The 8,999-nt window shown below is 42.0% G+C and overlaps 1 long non-coding RNA gene across 1 annotated transcript; it reads left to right on the forward strand.

Moving 5' to 3' along the window:
• The first annotated feature begins 2,197 nt into the window (after window positions 1-2,197).
• LOC124552710 lies at window positions 2,198-2,843 on the forward strand. The gene is made up of 3 exons (XR_006967962.1): window positions 2,198-2,331; window positions 2,427-2,574; window positions 2,742-2,843. It is a non-coding gene; the product is annotated as an uncharacterized LOC124552710 (long non-coding RNA).
• The last annotated feature ends 6,156 nt before the right edge of the window (window positions 2,844-8,999 follow it).

The following is an 8,999-nucleotide window of genomic DNA, read 5'->3' on the forward strand; positions in this document are numbered from 1 at the left end:
TGAGACTGCAGCAGCTGCAGCTGGAGGCTGCGAAAAGCCAGTGCAGGCGTGTAGATGCACTGCTGGAGAAACTGGACGCAGCTACAGAGACGCTGATACGCTGTTGTGGAGCGGACTGCTCCGGAATGCGTCCCCAGCTGGAACGTAAGCTGGATCAGGATAAGCAGCTGGAGAAAGAGCAGTGTCAGCTCCTGCAGAGGCGAGGCCAGGGTGATTACTCTGAGGTGGTGGGCGAGATATACGAGCAGATGGAGGAGGAGCTGTATCAGAAACTCCTAATCAAGCTGGAAAAGGACGAGAAAGAGGAGAAACAGTTCGAGGACGAGCTGCAGCAGCCTCTGCAGACAGAACAGCAGCAGCAGGCGGCAGAGGAACCTGGCCAGCAGGAGCAGGAGCAGGAGGAGGAGCAGCGACGACAGCTGCAGGCCGAGTCTGATCTCCAGCAGCTCGAGGAAACGCTGGAGAGAGATCAGGAGATGTGGTGGTATACCGACCCGCCTGCGACCGAGTCGCGGTGGCGCATCGCCGCGGTCTGCCTGTGTGGCGTTTCTCTGCTAGTTTGCGGGCTCCTTCCGTGTCTGTGGTCCGCTGTTGGGGACTTGCAGCTGATTCACCACAGCCCACCGCCGATCTGAGAAAGTGTGCCGACAGCGTGTCTTTGTGTACGGGTCTGGCGTTATTGTGCTTTTGACAGACATTGGCTGGAGTACTCCTCCTGTTATAAGGAGTCTGAGAAACTCGCCACCCAAATCTACAGTGCTCTGCCGTCTTACGAAATACAGTGCTAATCTCAGTAGTTGTTTAGCAAGTAAGAAAGTCATTTGGACAGAATATGGCTGCAGTACTCCTCCTGTTATAGGAGTCTGAGAAACTCGCCACCCAAATAGACAATGCTCTGCCGTCTTACAGAATACAGTGCTAATCTCAGTGGTTGTTTAGCAAGTAAGAAAGTCATTTGGACAGATCTTGGCTGCAGTACTCCTCCTGATATAGGGAGTCTGAGAAACTCGCCACCCAAATCGACAATGCTCTGCCGTCTTACAGAATACAGTGCTAATCTCAGTAATTGTTTAGCAAGTAAGAAAGTTATTTGGACAGAATATGGCTGCAGTACTCCTCCTGTTATAGGAGTCTGAGAAACTCGCCACCCAAATCGACAATGCTCTGCCGTCTTACAGAATACAGTGCTAATCTCAGTGGTTGTTTAGCAAGTAAGAAAGTCATTTGGACAGATCTTGGCTGCAGTACTCCTCCTGATATAGGAGTCTGAGAAACTCGCCACCCAAATCGACAATGCTCTGCCGTCTTACAGAATACAGTGCTAATCTCAGTAATTGTTTAGCAAGTAAGAAAGTTATTTGGACAGAATATGGCTGCAGTACTCCTCCTGTTATAGGAGTCTGAGAAACTCGCCACCCAAATCGACAATGCTCTGCCGTCTTACAGAATACAGTGCTAATCTCAGTAATTGTTTAGCAAGTAAGAAAGTTATTTGGACAGAATATGGCTGCAGTACTCCTCCAGCTTTCGGAGTCTGAGTTGTCTGCCCACTAAATTTACAGGTGTCTGAGGCTCTATGCTCGCATAACCCACAGCTTATTTCACTGATTGTGGTATACCACATTACTTGTGTGAAAAGTAATTTACTGATTTGGGAAGAATACCACTGCTGTTCTACTCCCGTTTCTCGAGCCAAGGGATGAGTGCAACGAAACCTATAGTGCATGACATGCTTACCATATACAATGGTGATCTCATTACTTGTTTAACAAGTTGTATCTTGATTGGGACAGAAAGTGAATGCTGTACTCCTCCAGCTTTAGAATTGAGTAGTTTGCGCGCTCAACTTGCAGAGTATGGTGGTCTCGTGATAACAGTGTTGACTTCATGACTTGCACAGCAAGCAGTATCTTCAGTTGGACAGAAAATAACTGCAGTGCTACTTCTGTTCAGGAGTCTGGTGTGTCTGCTCGCGTGAATGGAAGTGCAGGGAAGTGCCACGCAATTCAGTGTTTATCTCATTTTTTGTGAAACGAGTAATATCTTGTTTTGGACAGTACTCTTCATAACTTAAGTGCCTCAGGATGCCTACAACACATGGTACGCTTACAATACGCAGTTCTTATCTCATTACTGGTGTAACATGTAATTACCTTAATCTGGACAGAATATTGTTACAACAGAGCTTCTGTTTCAGGTGTCTGGGGTTGATTGCTCGCATAACCCACCGCTTGTATAACAAGCAGTTTCTTGATTTGCGAAGATCATGGCTGCAATTCTGTTCCTGCTTCTAGAGACCAAAGATGGCTGCAGCGAAATCTACTGCGCATGGTATGCTTCCAGTACACACTGCTCGTCTCATTACATATGTAACAAGTGACGTCTTAGTTTGGACAGACTTTTGTTAAGTGCCATTTTTGTTCCAGGAACTTGATGTTGTCTCCTTGCGTGTTCTACAGTGCATACATTGACTGTGCTCTGTATAATTACTACACAACAACTATTATCTATATTTGAGAAGAAAATCGATGCATTTCTCCCCGTGTTTCTGGATCTCAAGGATGTATTCTGCCAGTAAGTAAGGCGTTTATTTCATTATTTAAATTTTGAATGACACAGATGTAGGCTTCCCAAATACGTCGGTTATGATAAACGAAACTAAGTTTATTTCCTTATTTGTGACACAGATGGTATTTTGATTTTGACAAAAGAATAACTTTGCGTTTCTCCTCCTTTTGCAGGAATCTGAGCAAGTGTCCAAGCCAAATCTACAGTGGAGTGCCGGCCGAGAATATACAGTGCTTCTGTCAGTAGTTGCGGAACTGGTTTATCTTAGTGTGGACAGTAGTGATGCTCTTGCTTCGTGCGTCAGCGCGAAAAAACCGACAGCGCGTTGTTCACTGTCAGCATTCGGATAACTGCTGCAGACCATCACATCTTCAGTGACTCTGAGAAAGTTCATTCTTGCTAAAAATCAGTTGTTTTGTCATCAATAGTCAAGTGTTTACAAACTGTTAAATTGACACACATGTCATATTCATGCTTTCGTGGTATTTCACGTTGTGTCCCATTAAAATTACTTGAATATTAGCAACATTAATATGTGTCATGTTTATGTAGAGGTTTCGGAAGATGTGTCAAACAACGCATTTGGTTAAATAACTACTATAAAATACTTAAAGGGATCTGTACCATAAGATTTTCAAAATTATCTAAAACTTGTAACTGTGTAATTAGTAGCAAACATCTTACAATCAAGTTTCCTGATGTCTGACTCTACAGTTTCTCTTTCACTGGAATTTTGTTTAGCTGCCATATCTTGGTATTATTCATCTGTAACCTATGCAAGACCGAACTGTATTCTACTACCAGGTTCTTGGTTGGAATCCGTCGTGCCGGTTTTTCGTAGGTGTGTTAAAATAATAATACTGAAATTTTGCATTACATTGAAGAATACAGTTGCTTTTTCTGGTACAAATCTGGACGGTCAGTATGGCATGTAGCGCTTCCATGTTTAGATCGGCACAAAGAATGGTGTTACTGCAATCATCTATAAACTTAAGCATGCTTTCTTTGGAGTCAACAGACTTTATTGCTCATAATTTGCTTCACAGCACAGCCTCAACACTTCACACAATCAAACATGGACGTCAGCTGCCTGTCGTCTGCTAAGAGACGCAAAGATTCCCACCGAAGGCAGGTAGCAATGCACTTCACGCATGACCTCCATTTCCACGAAATTACGCATGGCTGACTGGCTGAATTGGGAGAGGGGACCAAACAGTGACATCATCGGTCCGAAAATTACGCATGCACAAATGCGTATTTGCGCTGTTAAAAATTTACGCGCAAGGCATTGTGTGGACGCACCTTTAGACTGCGTTCACAGTGGCTCCAAAAGGTCACCAGACGCAGTCGCCAGAGGTCGCCCGATAACATCGGCCGACAGCGTGGCCATATCCGATCCCCTTTGTCAGTTTCTAGCGGGGTTAAGGAGAAGTTAAGTTAGTGTACGTTAGAATCTATTCTGTGTATGAAGTAGGTTAGATTTTGATCTCCTGTAGTGGGGTGGATCCACGACGTCTCTGTCTTGGAGGCGACTGTTGTACTATGGTTTTTCTTTTTAAAAAGACACAAAATGCATGAAAAGAGCTACATCTGTCTCGAAAAGAACGGGGTGAGACTGTACACTCTGAACAGAATTATTAGAAAAATTTTATGAACCTATGAGATGAAGGGGAAAACGTTCTGCTGCATATTCAATATAATTCGTGGTAACCTTGAAAAGCAAGACTACAAACACTCTGTTTTATTGTATATATTTGAAGTTGTACAGACGTATGTCAATTAACCTTCCTGTCAGGGAAACAAAGAGCTCAGGTGGACATCTGGATTAACAGTGCACCACCATGTCATAAACATTCTTAGTTTATATGGAGTAACATGAACAGTAGATAAGATGAGAGGAAGTCGTCTATGGCGGTACAGCCATGTTCTTTAGAGCAGATGCAACAACAGTGACAAAGACTAGTTTCATTTGACAGTAAATGCCTAGTCAGACGATCCAGGCAGCGATGGCTTGACACTCCTCACGAAGATCCCGAGACCTCAGGACTGCACTCCGATCAGGCACTAGATCGGATAGAATGGTCAAGAAGACCAAAACACCAGATCCCGGCAACGAGCAGGACTAATGCCACATTGTCTCTGGTTTACTGGGAGAATTTTAGGGAAGTATGGTTCGTCTGTAAAGGTGATCACATATAGAACACCAGTGCGACCCATTTTTGAGTACTGCTACAGTGGATCTCCAACAGACGAGATTAGAGGAAGACTTCTAAGCAATTCAGATGTGGGCCGCTACATTTACTAGCAGTAGGTTGCATCAACACAAAATTATTAACGGCGATGATTCGTGAATAGAAGGGGTATTCCCTGGAAGGAAGATGACATTCTTCTCGTAGAACACTATTAAGAAAACGTAGGGAACCGACATTTGATGCTGACTGCAGAACAATTCGATTGCTGCCAACATAACTTTCTCGTAAAAGGGCTGGGTTGTTGTGGGGAAGGAGAGGTCATCGGTCTCCTCGGAATAGGGAAGGACGGAGAAGGAAGATGGCCGTGCCCTTTCAAAGGAACCATCCCGGCATTTACCTAGAGCGATTTAAGGAAATCACGGAAAACCTAAACCAGGATGGCCGGACGCAGGATTGAACTGTCGTCCTCCCGAAATCGAGTCCAATGTGCTAACCTCTACGCCACCTCACTCTGTAGCGTAAGAACCACGAAGATAAGATACGAGAAATTTGATCTCATACGGAGTCATTTAGACAGGTGCGAGGTGAACAGGAAAGAAAATGACTAGTACTGGTACAAGATACCCTCCACCACGCACCATACATTGGCTTGCGGAGCATCTGTGTAGGTATAGAAGAATAAATCGAAGCTACAGTAGCATCCAATGACATGCTTTACCTGTACAGCCCAAGTGGAAATCGCAATACTCATTAATGAATCTATATATCAGGATTAAATCAAAACGATTATGAAGAGAAGAACTTTAACTATGAGTCGTAAAGAAAAAGAATAAAGAGGCACAGCACGAACTAAAAAACAGTAATTATATAGAAACCAAAGACAATGTTCGAAAATACACCTCAGCTCTGTAGCTCAAGTGGAGATTGCGATACCTAAGTTCAGTTACAACATGAATCTTGAATATGTTTGACACGAATCACACAAGCAGTTGTCATATTCCCAGAAACCAGGTTAGGCAGCGGTAGAGTAACCTATCGCAGTCGGCACAGTATTCTGCTTAAAGATAATCAAATGCACAGGTCAGAACTACCTCACACAAACTCTATTACACAAATAATAATTACAATTGGAAGATATTCATACGCACTTACCAATACCAGCTGAATATTTCCACATAGTCACCAACATCAAATGATAGCTGACTATGAAGGTGCAGTGTTTGAACAAGAAAAATCGTCAGCATTACAAAACGAAGCAGAAAATAGTACTGGTAGGATCCCTTTCAGCCAGTTTTGGCACTGGGAAGTGCACCTGAGGACTCCATTTTCAAGATTTGCGCTCTCTTAAAAAATATCTTTGAGATATATATCTGTACTATGCCGAAAAAAAGGTAGACAGTATTCAGTAGGGCTGAGCAAAAGATACTCCTCTTTGAACGATCTCGAACATTTCTTGATACGCTAGAAAGATCGAACACAGTGTTGTCAGATCTATTGTTTTTGCAGGAGATTTCCTGCTTTGTACAAAAAAATCTATTCCTCTACTGCTAAAAGGCAAAAGAGCAAATCCCCTGTTTTTTGTCACAATAGTTTCTAATCCTACTAAGTAATTTTTATGTTGGCAAATTTTGGTCCATCACTCGATTAACTCTTTATTTCTTGAGATATTAATTAAATTTTGGACATTCCCTCTGTGAATTACTCAACCCAGAGAGGTTTCTCTTACTAGCTCGAAGTGCTGAGTCAAATTCCTGGGACTAGTGCAGCAGGGGATACAACCCGTCGGCTTTGAACAATGACGTCACAAGTCGCCAGAGAGCATGTATTACAGAGATGAAAGAGCTGAGGAGAATGTTGAGAAACAAAGGAATGCGAGAGAGATAAACATTGATCTTGTCAAAAGCATAAGTGTTTTTTGACTTAAAAAAAAAAAAAAAAAAAAAACCTCACGAGATAGAATAAACTGATCCTACTTTATTAAGCAATATCTTGTCAAAAGCCGAGAAGCGATTGTTCTTAATGTTCTAGCTCCCTTCAGTACGTAATAAGTGTTTTTTGACTTAAAAAAAAAAATCTCACGAGATAGAATAAACTGATCCTACTTCATTAAGCAGCTCCCTTCAGTACCTAATAAGTGTTTTTTGGCTTTTTTTTAAAAAAAACTCACGAGATAGAATAAACTGATCCTACTTTATTAAGCAATATCTTGTCAAAAGCCGAGAAGCGATTCTTCTTAGTGTTCTAGCTCCCTTCAGTTCGTAATAAGAGTTTTTTGGCTTTTTTTAAAAAAAAATCTCACGAGATAGAATAAACTGATCCTACTTCATTAAGCAATCAGTAAAGAAACGAAACTGAAACATAACAGCAAAAGCTTTTAGATTTACATTCAATTATTTTAATGATAGTGCTTATTAGAACACAGAACTGCTTTATTATCTATGCCTCGAAGTGAAGTCTTTACGATCTATGACTAAGGAATGACGTCATTGTTCAAAGCCGACGGGTTGTATCCCCTGCTGCACTAGACCCAAATTCCTCGATGTTTATTCCTTACTGCGATATTACTTAAAGCCTCCGTTTACCTTTTCGTAATACGTGTCGGGCAATGATAACCCCCACAATGCTTGAGAGGGAGAAGCTAGACGAGCTTACATTATAGCGTAACGACTCATTCTAGTCAATGCTGAAAATAAAATGTCTGTCATTTATTTTCCTCCAAAGTTATTAAAATAAGTCTGTAGTAGTCCCTTCGTTATTCATTCCAAGAAAGTAAAGCTGTTCACATGGCATCTACTGTATATTTTCAGAGGCAAAATTATGCGAAAAATTCGGGTAACATGACTAACATGCTTGCAAAGCTGTGGTGTCAATGCATTATAGAGGAATGTTTTGCTTTTGTTTTATTTTAGAGCGCAAAAAACAACTGGGATCATACGCGCCCAAGTCAAAGCTATCGAACAAGAACACAGAGATGGGGGAAACGACTATATGTCAGTCCCAATGGACGGAATAGGAGACAGCTAAAAACAGGTACGTGGGAAAAGGGCTAAAAGAAACACCATACAAAAATGGAGGTCCCAAAAAAAAAATTAAATGGCCTTCGCCGTATTGCTTCAGCGGTTAAAAACAAGAATGAGGATGGTGTCAACTGTCTTGAGTTACTGGAATGGTATGAGTGAAAGGTTTGAAAACGTAAATAATGTAATCGGTTATAGCGGTGCTTATTGCTAACAGTGTTATTGGCGTGAAGTTAACATGCCTGAATTCGTTGTTAATTGCGCATGGTGCCCTATTTCAAATATACATACGAATAACAGTGAAGTAGTAGTATAGAGAACGGTCTTTCTAGTATCTACTTCTATCACCTCATTTCAAGACCGTTGCTTCTGGTAACGCTGCTCCAACAATCACAAGGCACGGAGCGAGTGCATGCGGTCGCGAAAAACTAAAAATTACGACGTGATTTGCATTTGGTGCCGGGAGAGTTAGATTAAATGGGCCACATTTTTTAAAATTGGTCTGAAGCACTTTCTATTGAATTCACGTGCATTAAATTTTATAGAAAGTCGGGGTTACATATATTCTATACAATGAGACGTTAAATGGATCTGTATTACTTTCAATTATTATGAAATCTGAAATAATTAACTCATGCATTAAGTGAGAATTTAACCTAGCTGGTATAGTTAACTGGTGCTGTTAGTGTAATAAGTGGAAATGCACTAAATAAACCTGATTTTAACTTCAAACCACTGTGAAAGTGGAATCGAAAATCAACTGGAGGCTATGTGCCACTTCCAGAAAGTTGCTTGAATGTCAGAAGGAAGCAACTCCACAACAGCAACAACCTGAGTCTCTCTTACATCTGACGATAAACCCGGTTTTTTATAGAGCAGGTTTTCTTCATTTTATTTTTTGTTGAGTCTCTGGCACAGGCTGTCACAGGTGAATTTGTAAGAATAAGACCGAGCGAGGTGGCGCAGTGGTTAGACACTGGACTCGCATTCGGGAGGACGACGGTTCAATCCCGCGTCCGGCCATCCTGATTTAGGTTTTCCGTGATTTCCCTAAATCACTCCAGGCAAATGCCGCGATGGTTCCTCTGAAAGGGCACGGCCGACTTCCTTCCCCATCCTTCCCTAATCCGATGAGACCGATGACCACGCTGTCTGGTCTCCTTCCCCAAAAACAACCAACCAACAACTGTTTATTATACCTGTAGTCTTCAGTCTTCACAAA

This window comes from Schistocerca americana, chromosome 10, assembly GCF_021461395.2.
Source record: "Schistocerca americana isolate TAMUIC-IGC-003095 chromosome 10, iqSchAmer2.1, whole genome shotgun sequence".
NCBI classification, from domain to species: domain Eukaryota; kingdom Metazoa; phylum Arthropoda; class Insecta; order Orthoptera; family Acrididae; genus Schistocerca; species Schistocerca americana.